The 13,024-nt window shown below is 37.3% G+C and overlaps 1 protein-coding gene across 23 annotated transcripts in view; it reads right to left on the minus strand.

Moving 5' to 3' along the window:
- ZBTB20 (zinc finger and BTB domain containing 20) overlaps positions 1-13,024 on the minus strand; it is an 865,400-nt gene that overhangs the window by 611,461 nt on the left and 240,915 nt on the right. For 4 of the 23 annotated variants that reach the window (XM_070369662.1, XM_070369699.1, XM_070369713.1 and 1 more), the window contains one exon: positions 9,073-9,109. The exons of the other annotated variants lie outside the window; for them this stretch is intronic. The gene's annotated coding sequence lies outside the window, so the exon portion shown is untranslated. The remainder of the gene's footprint in view (positions 1-9,072; positions 9,110-13,024) is intronic. 23 annotated transcript variants of the gene reach the window in all.

Consider the following 13,024-nt stretch of genomic DNA (forward strand, 5'->3'; position numbering starts at 1 on the left):
TTTCCCTCTGCAGTCTTTTTGGCTTCAAATGAGTGCCTTCAAAATATAGCAGACTATCTAACCAAACTATGCAACAGGGGGAGGAAATCAGCTTTCTATGTGTAAGCACCAATCTGCCAAAACCACAATCTTTCCTGTGCCCAAAGTTATCTTTCCTTTTCTCTATACTTTTGTGGATAAATTCCCCTTGCTATCTTGTCTACCCCTATCTTAATAAGGAATGACTGCCGTGACTACCCCATCTAGCTTGCGCCATTCAGCGCCAGCACCTCTGCTCTCCTCGTGTGCTTCAAGAAGAGCTGATTAGCACTTTGCATAATTAACCTGATTAGCACTGTGCATAATCAAACTGATTAGCACTTTGCATAATTAAAAAGAAATAATAATAATAACAATAATAAGCACTAAGTAATATCAAAAGCTGTTAGTCCCACAGACCTTTGGTTACCTCCAAGATGAGTTCAATACAGCATATTTTGCACCTTCCCACTGAAATCTTTTAACTCAAAAGTCAAGAAACTAATTAAAATGCTTTCAGTCCATAGACCCATTACGATTCTTCCTATCCCTATCAGTTACCCAGATCATCTGTTCCTGTCCATGTATACCTGCCTCACTTTTAGTCTTGCATATTTTACCCTTGCCAAAATGGAAAAAATGTGCATATAAAACCCAACTGATGAAAAATATTTGGAATAAAGTTAGAACCAAGATGAATGCCGATTCTCTAGCTATACAATTCTCCCACACACTGTTTATAGGTAATAACGAAGTATTTGAAAAGCACTAGACAATCTGTCAGGAAAATCTGACTCTGACACTTACTGTGTCACCTTGGTTAAGTCACTGAAGATCTCCAAACCTCAGTTTCTTCACTTGTAAAATAGAAATAATAAGTTCTACAACCTTAAGGGTTGTTGTGAAAATAAAATAAGACTAATTCAGGAAGATACTTTGTAAACTAAAATATAAGGTATAAAATATTGATGAGGTACCGATTCTGTCTCCAAATCTCTTATCCCCTAAATTTTATTTAATACCATGGAAACCTTACACATTATTAATAATAATAACAAAATTTTATATTTCTAGTACCTTAGAATTTAAAAGTTATAAAGTCTTTTTTGCATATTTACCTTATTTCCTATTCAGTAGCTGTGATTAAAATTTTAACTTGGAGTTATAATTTCACTTTAGTCATTATTGTATCCATCACAGCCCTCATTTGTGTTTCCACAGAGGTTAGAATCAAGCTGTTGCTGTAAATTCATGAAAGAATAGAAGAAAATCCAGTATATTTCCATTAACTTGGGACTGCAACGTAGAGCACTATACAACTTTGCTCTTTTCCACTCCACCAAAGACAACCATCTGCTCCTCATGACTTTCAAGACTTATTACTTCAGTTCCACTTTCTTCTAAGAAACTATCTCAGACACTTTTTAATCAGAATTCTTCTCTTTCTCTTTCATTCCCTCATAATATTTTATCTGTAACTCCACATTGTACAATTTGCTGTGCATTAAGTATGGGTATGGCTGATTCCTCTAGAAACTAGGAGCTCCTAGAGAGACTACTGCTGCTGCTACTGCTGCTAAGTCACTTCAGTCGTGTCCGACTCTGTGCGACCCCATAGACGGCAGCCCACCAGACTCCCCCGTCCCTGGGATTCTCCAGGCAAGAACACTGGAGTGGGTTGCCATTTCCTTCTCCAATGCAGGAAAGTGAAAAGTGAAAGGGAAGTCGCTCAGTCATGTCTGACTTTTTGCGACCCCATGGACTGCAGCCCACCAGGCTCCTCCGTCCATGGGATTTTTCAGGCAAGAGTGCTGGAGTGGGGTGCCATTGCTTACTTATTTTTGCCTCCACAATAACTGCCACAAGAAGTGACGCAGTTGTTTAGCACTCAACATCTTTGTTACTTGAGAAAACAGGACAGCAAAGCATTTTATTTTTTTTGCTACACACTTATCATACAACTGCTATATATGCAAACCTGAGGAATTGCTTCAGTGACTGTCTTCTGAGGACTATAAGGATATTGACATACCTATAACCTCTTTACTGACTATTAAAATATTTAATGTATGTGATATTACATTTCATTTATTTATCAACTCATTCATTCTCTTAACCATTCAAAAATAAATATGAGTGCTTACTAAGTGCTAAGCATTATGCTAAACATTTAATACAGCACTGATGAAGTTCAAAAGGAACTGTGGGTTCCTCTCAAGGAACATATATAAGAAGCCTATGGTAGCCTTTAAGAGGCTGGGGTGGAAAAGTGTGAAAGGGGAACCTTAAAGCAGTCAAGGTGATCAGTTGCAAGGTACCCACCATGGAGCCACTAAGCCTCTATCCACCTAAAGGAAAGGAACCCAAATAAACAGTCAGTGTTTCTGGGCCAATCACCCATTTTACAATTCATTTAATTCAAGAAAGAAAATGCTGCTGTGGAGATTATTCAAGTCCAAATGTTCCTGGTGAAGGTGCTTCCAGTAATTCTGGGAAAGAAGCCAATCCTCTAGTTTTATATGTAAATATTTTAAAAACACACACATATATATAAGCACAAAAGAAAGGTCAGGAAGACGTAAGTCTTTTAAAATCTATTTTAATAATTTTTTTCTAAAACTGTCCACAAAAGTTTGGGCTTTTTTGTAGCCTTACATTTTCTTTTACACAATACACCTGCTTTTTTTTTCTAAACTAAATATTTCTTCCATCTAATGACTCTCTTTATTAGACAGCATCTAATTTGCATACATTTACATACAATTTAACTGCTAGCTTGTGAGAACAAAGAAATGGCTCTGTATTGTACTGAAGGACAATACTCAGTAAAGGAAGGTATAAAAACCAACCAGCTCGGTGACTGTGTAAGCTCTTTGTTTCAGATATACCAGGCTCATTTCTTTTTTTCAAAAAACATTCCAGTTAAAAGGGGTAAAAATTATTTCGTCAAACAATGAAAGAAAGATACAGCACTACTTTGTTTAACTGCCCATTTCCTCCCCAACCTGGCCACTGCAATTCAGGGGTCCAAGTTCCCTGAATCTAGCACAATTTCCTTTATTAGATTTGATGGATTCCATCCCTTCCCATATTTTTGTTTCGAATCTTATACCTAAAACAACCTGGGATCCCACTGTGATAAAGCTTTGTTCTGATGCTAATTTGTACTGCCACCCTCCCTGTTCCCCAGCAGATCTGGGAGAATATGGCATTCTGTTCTCCAGTGAACAATACATACCCTTACCCTTGGCAAGTTAACAGGTTTAACTGAGACTTCAGGCTTTTATGTTATGAACCAGTTCTTTAAAAGAATTTTTTTTCGGTGTCCACTGAGGAGTAGATGAGAAAAGAAGTCTTGAATACAGGGAGGGAGTTTGTGCTGGTGAAAAAGAAGTTAGAGGTAAGAGAGTGCTTGAGTCAACTGTTTTTCCACTTAGCAAGGATCCCTTTGTGAGTCTCCAAACTTCTCATTCGAAAGTGAATTCACATACTCTGTGACACAGGCTAAGTCACAAGTCACCTTGCCTCTTCTATGTGCCTCTCATCCTTGACGCATAGCGAGGAAGACTGGGGGGGAGGAATCTTGAAGAGTCTAGTCAGGTGTTTTGTAAATATTAACTACTGAAAACACGAGAAATAAGAAATAAACTGAAGTTACAACCAACGGAAAACAAACATGAGAGGGATTCAAGTTTTTGAAACCCCATATGTAAAATATCACAAAAAATACAATATACAAAAATACTTCAAAATGATAACAAGTGAAGCAAATATAAGGCAGCATTTAGGACAAATTGAAAAACATAAAGCTGCATATGAACCGGTGACATAGGCTTAATGGAAATATCATTTGTGACTGAGTGCTGAAAGTGGTCTGAGGAGATGTACTTCTTTGGAAATACATTTAATATCGCTAATTTGGCCTGTTTTCTGCATCTGATAATGTAGATTTACAATTTTAATGACCAAAAGAGGTGTGAACTTGTCAGGGATAAGTGAAGAAATTCTACCACTCTGTGGGGCTGCAGAATGCCCACATGATTTGGAACCTTCAGCAACCCAACAGATTGCACAATCTCTATCAGCAATCTTGAAGCATGTCTGCTTTTTCCACCTGGTGAGAAGAAGCCTGAGTTAGAGACTTGTATTAATGCTGGAGTGCTGGCATAGACCAAGTCTGCCAACTTCTTAACCCATAAGCAGTTATGAATAATGATAAAAAAAAGTAGCACTTAAAAGAAACGTTTAGACACTGTCCTTTTAAAAACCCTGACTAGATTTTAGTCACTAGAATGAGTAAGCCGGAAGGTGCTGACACCCTGAAAAACCACAGCTTATTTCTAAAAAATGTCCTTAAACTATAGGGAACCTGCTCTGTCTTCTAAACTCTTTACTCAAATGGAAAAATGGAACAATCACCTTACGAGTGATCGTCAGTAAGTTTTACTGTCCTTTCAGAGATTATAAGTCTTGCAAGTTCTATTTTTGCAGCTCATTAGATCTCTTTAGTTAATATAAATTTGAGGTAGTACTTGTTTTCATGTCACGGAATATTATCTGTTGGTACCTAGCACCAGACCTATTTTCTATACTCTAATGCATTAAATTGTGCCTTGTTTATTTGTAAAGCATCTCTTAATACTTACTCAGCCAACATCCCCTGTGCTGGAGGTAGTTAAGATCCACCTCCCCAAAGCATGTTACCACGGTGACAAAGTAGTGACCTAATTTGCACACACCTGCTGGGTTAATTGGGCCAAAATGAAAGATGATATATATGCTTAAAATCCAAAACTGATTTTTTCCTCAAAATTAAATATTTGATTTTTTAAATTAACAGTTTCTAAAGCTCAGTAATATACTCCAGGTGTGGATTTGCCCGTTAATATACCCTGAATGTTTCATGACACTTGAGGAGCAAAATATATTGAGTAATGAATACAAATTTTTTAATGTATTTTCTGTGTGCAATGATTAGTATGAGTAAGTGGTCTCAATCACTGAATACATGAGGTATGCCTGAAGGGTCGGGTCACTGAGTCAAAGCAAATAGGAACGGGGGAACTATGGCAAGTTAACATGCAGAGTCTGAGCTGTCTCCAAAAGTGCAAGTTTGCTTTGGAGAAAGCTGCTCTCCAAAGCCTGCAATAGCCTCCCACATTTCTTCAACAAAAATGGCTCTCACCTCTGCTTCACCTCTTCCCACCTCTTTGTACTCACCCTTCCCAGACCACTGAGAGCTTTTCTGTGAACCACACAGAGTTATACCAAGAACTGATAGAATATGAGCAAAAACAGACACTATGAGACTGCTTCTGAGGCCACAGCAATGTGTAAGTGGTATGAAGTGAAGTGAAGTGAAGGCGCTCAGTTGTGTCCAACTCTTTGCGACCCCATAGACTGCAGCCTACCAGGCTCCTCTGTCCACGGGATTTTCCAGGCAAGAGTACTGGAGTGGATTGCCATTTCCTTCTCCAGGGGATCTTCCCAACCCAGGGCTCGAACCTGGGTCTCCCGCATTGTAGACAGACGCTTTACCGTCTGAGCCACCAGGGAAGTCAGGGAAGTAAGTGGTATAACTGAATGCATTAAAAACTTGAAAAATGTGTATCTTTAACTCAAGTATTCTACATATAGTAACTTGTGCTAAGGACATAATCAAGGATGTTCATAAGAATGTGTACACAATGATATTAATAAATAGGTTATTTGTAATAGAGAAAAACTAGAAGCAACATTAAGTCCAGGAATAAGAAATGGACTAAATTAATTTAACACATCCACTGTATGGAATATTATATAACCAAAATGAAAATCATGCCAGAGAAAAATCATTTATTAACAGAAACAAATGTTCATAAACACAAAGAGTGATTTTATTGTCTTCTTTCTGCATTTTCATGTTTTCCAAATAGTTTTACTATGATGCTCTGTTACTTTTATAATGAAAAAAAGAGAATAGTCTATTAAAAATAAAGTGAAGGGTAGGAAAAAATTAAGTTGCATTTCTTGACTCCTCTCCCTCACAGATTCACATTTCATCTGTCCTTACTTCTCTCCCAGGTGGCACAGTGGTAAAAATCCACCAGCCAATGCAGGAGAGGAAAGAGACTTGGGTTCAATCCATAGGTCCAGAATATACCCTGGAGAAGGAAATGGCAACTCACTCCAGTATTCTTGTCTGGAAAACTCCACAGAAAGAGGAGCCTGGCAGGCTACAGTCCATGGAGTCACAAAGAGTCAGACATGACTAAGTAAATGAGCATGCACACATACTTCTTTCCTAATCAATTTTAGTCATAAATATAATAGACGTTAAACTGAATATGGGCTTCCCAGGTGGCACTAGTGGTAAAGAAGCTACCTGCCTATGCAGGAGAGATAAGAGACACAGGTTCTATCCCTGGGTGGGGAAGAGCTCCTGGAGGGTGGGGGGTCGGGGAGGCATGTCTACCCAGTCCAGTATTCTTGCCTGGAAAATCCCTTGGACAGAGTAGCCTGGTGTTCTACAGTTCACAAGGTTGCAAAGAGTCAGACATGGCTGAAGTGAATTAGCGCACGCACATGGAAACTGAGTATTGTTCTTTTATTGACAAATATTCAATTTTATAACTGAATGGCTCCTTTACTTATTTACAAACCATACAAAGACGTCAGCTATCAGAACTCTTAAGAGTCCAAGCTGCTTTGCAAGCTTACAAAAACCATTCAAAGTAATCGCCTTTTAAGGATGACGATGATTTGAAGTGAACTTTTCAAGAAACAGATACATTTATTCATCACCAGGCTACTACGTCCTGCTTAAATTAGAACATTTACATTTTTATTTTACTTGTACAACTATAGATTCTTACCGAGAAGTAAGTGCTTTTCCTAAGTAAAATTAACATTACCATATGAATTGAAATTGCTGTTAAAAGTGTCTTGCTAGGGGTTTGATTTATTCTATGATACTTTCACTGATTCAATCATTCCTTAGATTATCTAAATATAATAATTTATTCTCATAAGTAAAAAAGTTTATTGGGATTTTTGTATGTCATAAACAATAGACATTAGTGATTGATAAAGAAAAATAGGTCAATTTTGACATTTCAGTTCTCACTCTGCCAATTTTTTTTTTTTTTTAATCGAAGTGCTGAACTCTGCCTTTCTGAGGTACTCAGGGGCCAAAAAAAAAAATAGAAAGAAAAAACTCAGTCTGTTTTTTCAAGTGATACAATAAAAAAACATTTATTTTAATTCCCCAAAATATATGAATATTTTTTTAAATGTAGTATACAAAAATAAAATTTTGTTGAATTAAGGATATAAAATTTAAAAGAGACCAAATTACAAATGTCCTAGAAGAAAATATGGGTAATTTTTCTGTGAATTTTCCTACATCATAAAGGAAATGATTGATAATGCTGGTATGTAAGAAGACCATAACAAAAGTCAAAAAGTAAATTAAAAGCTGAGACATAATTTAAAACCTAATATGGTTATTTTCCATATATGGGGAGGTTATACAAATCAATAGAAAAAAATAAAACAATAGAAAAATAGGAAGCATTTAACAGCCACTCACAATTTTGACAGCAAAATTTTTAAATGGTGTTAGCTCTACTGATAAATAAATAAATACAAATCAACACAGTGATTAAATATCATTTTCTCTTTTCAAATTAGAACAAACATTTGTTAAAGCCAAGTATTGATAAGGTGCAAGAAAGTAGGTATTCTCCTACACTGTTGTTAGAAGTATATATTAGAACTATGTTTTTAAAAGAAAATTTGTAAAAGCTATCAAAATGTTAATTACAAAAGTATACCTAGGAAATTATATTATGTATACTTTAGAATGGGTTTCCCAGGCAGTGCTAGTGGTAAAGAATCTGTCTGCCAATGAAGGAGACACAAGAGACACATGTTCAATCCCTGGGTCAGGGATATCCCCTGGCAGCCCACTCCAGTGTTCTTGCCTGTAAAATTCCATGGACAGAGGAGGCTGGCATGCTACAGTCCACAGAGTCACACACGACTGAGACACTGTGCACATACATTAGAATAATTAAAAGATGTATTTAGAAGGCTGTTTTTTGTAATGTTTTTTGAAGAGGGAAAAAATTGAAAATAACCAAGTATCCACAAATTAGACCATGGTTAAATACATTTTGTTACACTCATAAAATGGCAATATTATGAAGCTATAAAAAAGATGACATAGCATAATATACTATAATATAAATTCTATAAAATCTCTAAGATATAGTACTAAAAAGAAAGCAAAATACAAACAAAACCAAAATGATGTGACTCTTGTTCATTTTTAAAATGCAGGTATATAGGTACATTTTCGTACACATACCCTTGAATCTGTCTATTTCTAGTAATAGCACTTTAAGTCGGTAAAAACATATTTCTCATTTTACATCTTTGTGTGCCATTTTATTTTTAAAAATTTTCACCATGTGCATGCATTTTAAAAATAAAGATAGCAGAAAAATTGTTGTAGATGGTGAAAAGTGAAGCAAAATTGGTGAAGATGGAAGTAAAGAGTACTGCTTTACTCAGTTCTTCATTCTGCACTTGTCTAGTCCTATTCAATTTCACTGTGTTTCCATTTCCTCATCTGTAAATCACTAGATTATACTAAAAAGATAATGCAAATTTTCTTACAGATCTAACAGTTTATACTTCTAAGTCTTAATGATATAACACAGAAGAGGACAGCAGAGAATGAGATGGTTAGACAGCAACACTGACTCAAGGGACATGAATTTGAGCAAACTCAGAGAGACAGGTGAGCCTGGTATGCTAGTCTATGCAGATGCAAAGATTCAGAGATGGCTTAGTGACTGAACAACAACAATCTAATACAGAACAGTGGGAGATATGTTTGAGATTTAAATATCTATTTTGAGCATCTGTAGCTATTACAATGAATAAATATCTATTTGGTACTTTGTTGATGGACTGTAATCATGTCTTCATGACAAAAGGAAACAATGTGTGTGATGAAAATCTTCATAAGCTGGAAAAACTAAATAATATCTTAAATACTATACTCACTGGGCAAGTTGTGCTTCTAGGTCTCCACAGTTTAGTTCTGCAAAGGTATTGAAACACACCAAACGAGACTAATGAGGAATGTATTTTTTATATAATTCATTGTCAACTTTTAATATTGGCCCTGGTGTGTGTGTGCCTGATAAGTTGCTCAGTTATGTCTGACTCTTTGCAACCCCATGGACTGCAGCCCACCAGGCTCCTCTGTCTATGGAATTTTCCAGTTAAGAACTAGAGTGGCTTGCCATTTCCTACTTCAGGGAATCTTCTCGACCCAGGGATTGAATCTGCATCTCTTGTGTCTCTTGTATTGGCAGGTGGGTTCTTTACCACTGTGCCACCTGGGAATCCCCATTGGCCCTGGAGTTTTCTTGAATCTATTCTTGATATATACTTTCAGATACACAACTTGAGTAGAACAAAATTTCAAAATTGGTTTACAATTCAGGTATATATTATCACAAATGCTCTTTAACAGGTTTGTGATTTTCTATGACATTATAGTGCATGCTTACGAGTTATAAAAAATGTAATTGGTATTTTTTTATTTATGGTATTTGAAGCTTCAGTATGATAATGGCCTTCTTCCATTACAACTTAATATTCTTGACACTTGGATAGCTGTTTGTAAAAGCAAAATCTCAGTCATGGTTGGATGACAAATTGAATGGTTAATTCAGTTACATAGTAAAAATTGTGCACTGTAGTATTTCTGAAAAGGAAGTAGCTCTTGCCTTTATTTTTGGTTTCTGTTATCATGATAAAAACAAACCTATGGGAATTTGTGTGATAATATTCAATGGTATAACTGCTAACAATATGTATTATCAATCACACCACAATTTGGTTTATAAATTAGAATGTACATAAAGTCTATCAACACAGTGGTAAAGAATCCGTGTGCCAATGTAAGAGATGTAGAAAATACCAGTTCGCTCCCTGGGTCTGGAAGACCCTCTTAAGAAGGAAATACACTCAGTATTCCCGCCTGAAGAATTCCATGGGCAGAGGAACCTGGCAGGCTACAGTTCATGGAGTTGCAAAGAGTTGGACACGACTGAGCATGCATGAATGCAAAGCCTATCAAAATTTATACTGAGAGGTTCTTAGTTTCTCTAGTTAAAAAAATGTAAATCTGCTCATCAAAAACCACATTTCTGGAAGTGTTATTCTGCTCTATTTTTCAAATACTCACAATAGAGTGTGTATTTCATTGTGCAGTTTTTCATACAGTATCATCCTGGGTCCTGGTAATACTGTCATCTGTTATAGCAGCAAGCAATGGGCAATAATAATGCCCTGAGTGTAATGTTGATTAGACACATTAAACTCAGAAAAATTCAAATTTAATCAATTTCAGTAATTTACTACCACATATTCTTATCTAATTATGGATAAACAATTTAATTTTGAATGAAGTATGTGGAGAAATTCCTGCTTGAGAATGAAGGTAAAGATGAGAAGAACAGATTTCTTGTGTGCAGTTCAAATGGAAAGATAACTGTGTTGTGTGCTTAGTTGCTCAATCCTGTCCGACTCTTTGGGACCCCATGGACTGTAGCCACCAGGCTCCTCTGTCCATGGGGATTCTCTAGGCAAGAAAACGAGTGGGTTGCCATGCCCTCCTCCAGGGGATCTTCCCAACCCAGGGGTCGAACCCAGGTCTCCTGCATTGCAGGTGGATTCTTTACCATCTGAGCCACGAAGGAAGTCCAAGAATACTGGAGTGGGTAGCTTATCCCTTCTCCAGGATATCCTTCTGACCAGGAATTAAACTTGGATCTTGCATTCCAGGCAGATTCTTTACCAGCTGAGATACCAGGGAAAGATAACTACATATTCCTAAAAAGTTATAGCTTAACCTAATTATACAGAGAAGGACGTAGCAACCCACTCCAGTATTCTTGCCTAGAGAATCCCATGGACAGAGAAGCCTGCTGGACTGCTGTTCATGGGGTCACACAGAGTCAGACACCACTGAAGCGACTTAGCATGCATGCATGCATTGGGGAAGGAAATGGCAACCCACTCCAGTATTCTTGCCTGGAGAATCCTAGAGATGGAGGAGCCTGGTGGGCTGCTGTCTGTGGGGTTGCACAGAGTGAGACACGACTGTAGCGACTTAGCAGCAGCAGCAGCCTAATTATAAGACTTTCCTGGTAAAGTAATCTGCCTGCAATGTAGGAGATCTGGGTCTGATCCCTGGGTTGGGAAGATTCCCTGGAGGAGGACAGGGCAACCCACTCCAGTATGCTTGCCTTAAGAATCCCCATGGATAGAGAAGCCTGGTGGGCTACAGTTCATGGGGTCATAAAGAGTTGGACACGACTGAGTGACTAAGCACTAAGCACACAATTATAAGTCTAATAGTTCAAAAAAATTAAATCTAAGGAAATTCCATTTGATTTTCCATTTTCATTTATGGCCTTCATGTACAGAAAAAGAGGAAAGGGTATGATATTACTCCTAGAAAAGATAATTTGGCAAAGGGAGAAATGATCAAGAATTCGTGTGGCTCCTCTACTAACCCTTGAGATCAAAGCAGGTGATGGAATTAATAAAGGCAGCTAAGAATAACGATAAATCTAGTCCATCTCCTTGTAGCTTAACTAACTTTGGCTTTCACAAACGAGAAGTTTCTAAGATTTTAGGAAGAAATAGTTAAGCTTCTTTAATCCATTTCTGAATGCTTATTTTTTCTGTGTTCACTATCAGGATGAAGAGGAGGGTCAACTGGATGCCCTTGAAGCAGACATTTTAATTTTACATTTTTAATAGTGGACAGACAGGACACATATCCCCTTACCTGACTACTCTAACACACACACACCTTGTGCGCACAACACTTAGAAACCTATAAGAATTTAGAGATCAAATTTCTTGTGCTCCAGATTTTTCACTGACTGGCTTCTTTATATTTTCCTGCTCCTAGTTCAAGCGTTATTTCCACAGGAAGTCCATCGATGACCCTCTCCCCTTCCCCAGCCATTCTTGTTTTTGTTTTTGTTTTGTTTTTTTCCTATTGTACTTCCTAAATAGCCTATAGTGTTTTCTGCTCAGTCATTCAGTGATGCCCAACTCTTTGTGACGCTATGGATTGTAGCCCAGCAGGCTCCTCTGTCCATGACAAGAATACTGAAATGGGTTACCGTGCCCTCCAGGAGATCTTTCAAACCCAGGGATCGAAACTGCATCTCTTGCATCTCCTGAATTGGCAGGCAGATGGTTTATCTCTGCTCCACCTGGGAAGCCCCTCAACTTCTAGTACCAATTCTAAAAACTTACTATATGCCCATTGTATTACTAAAAACCATGAAATTCTTGTATTACCAGTAGATCCTGGGAAATTCATATTGCATTCTCGAAGAGGCAGAATTTCATTTACAAGAGGGACATCTAGTAATTCCACCCTGGATGGAACAACTGCTTTCTAGACATATCTTATTAATTTCTCTTTTTGTTTCCTCCCATACACACATAATAGTCAGGCAAGAGTGAACATTGACAGTTTAGGAATCAGTGAAATAAAATGGACTGGAACGGGTGAATTTAATTCAGATGACCATTATATCTACTACTGTGGGCAAGAATCCCTTAGAAGAAATTGAGTAGCCCTCATTGTCAACAAAAGAGTCTGAAATGAAGTAGTTGGGTGCAATCTCAAAAACAACAGAATGATCTCTGTTCATTTCCAAGGCAAAACATTCACTATCACAGTATCCAATCATTAATGCTGAAGAAACTGAAATTGAATCGTTCTATGAAGACCTACAAGACCTTCTAGAATTAACAGCAAAAAAACATGTCCTTTTCATCATAGGGAACTGGAATGTAAATTAGGAAGTCAAGAGATACCTGGAGTAACAGTCAAGTTTAGCTTTGGAGTACAAAATGAAACAGGGCAAAGGCTAACAGTTTTGCCAAGAGAACGCAAAGGAACCAGAGATCAAATTGC

Source organism: Bos mutus, chromosome 1, assembly GCF_027580195.1.
Source record: "Bos mutus isolate GX-2022 chromosome 1, NWIPB_WYAK_1.1, whole genome shotgun sequence".
Taxonomy (NCBI): domain Eukaryota; kingdom Metazoa; phylum Chordata; class Mammalia; order Artiodactyla; family Bovidae; genus Bos; species Bos mutus.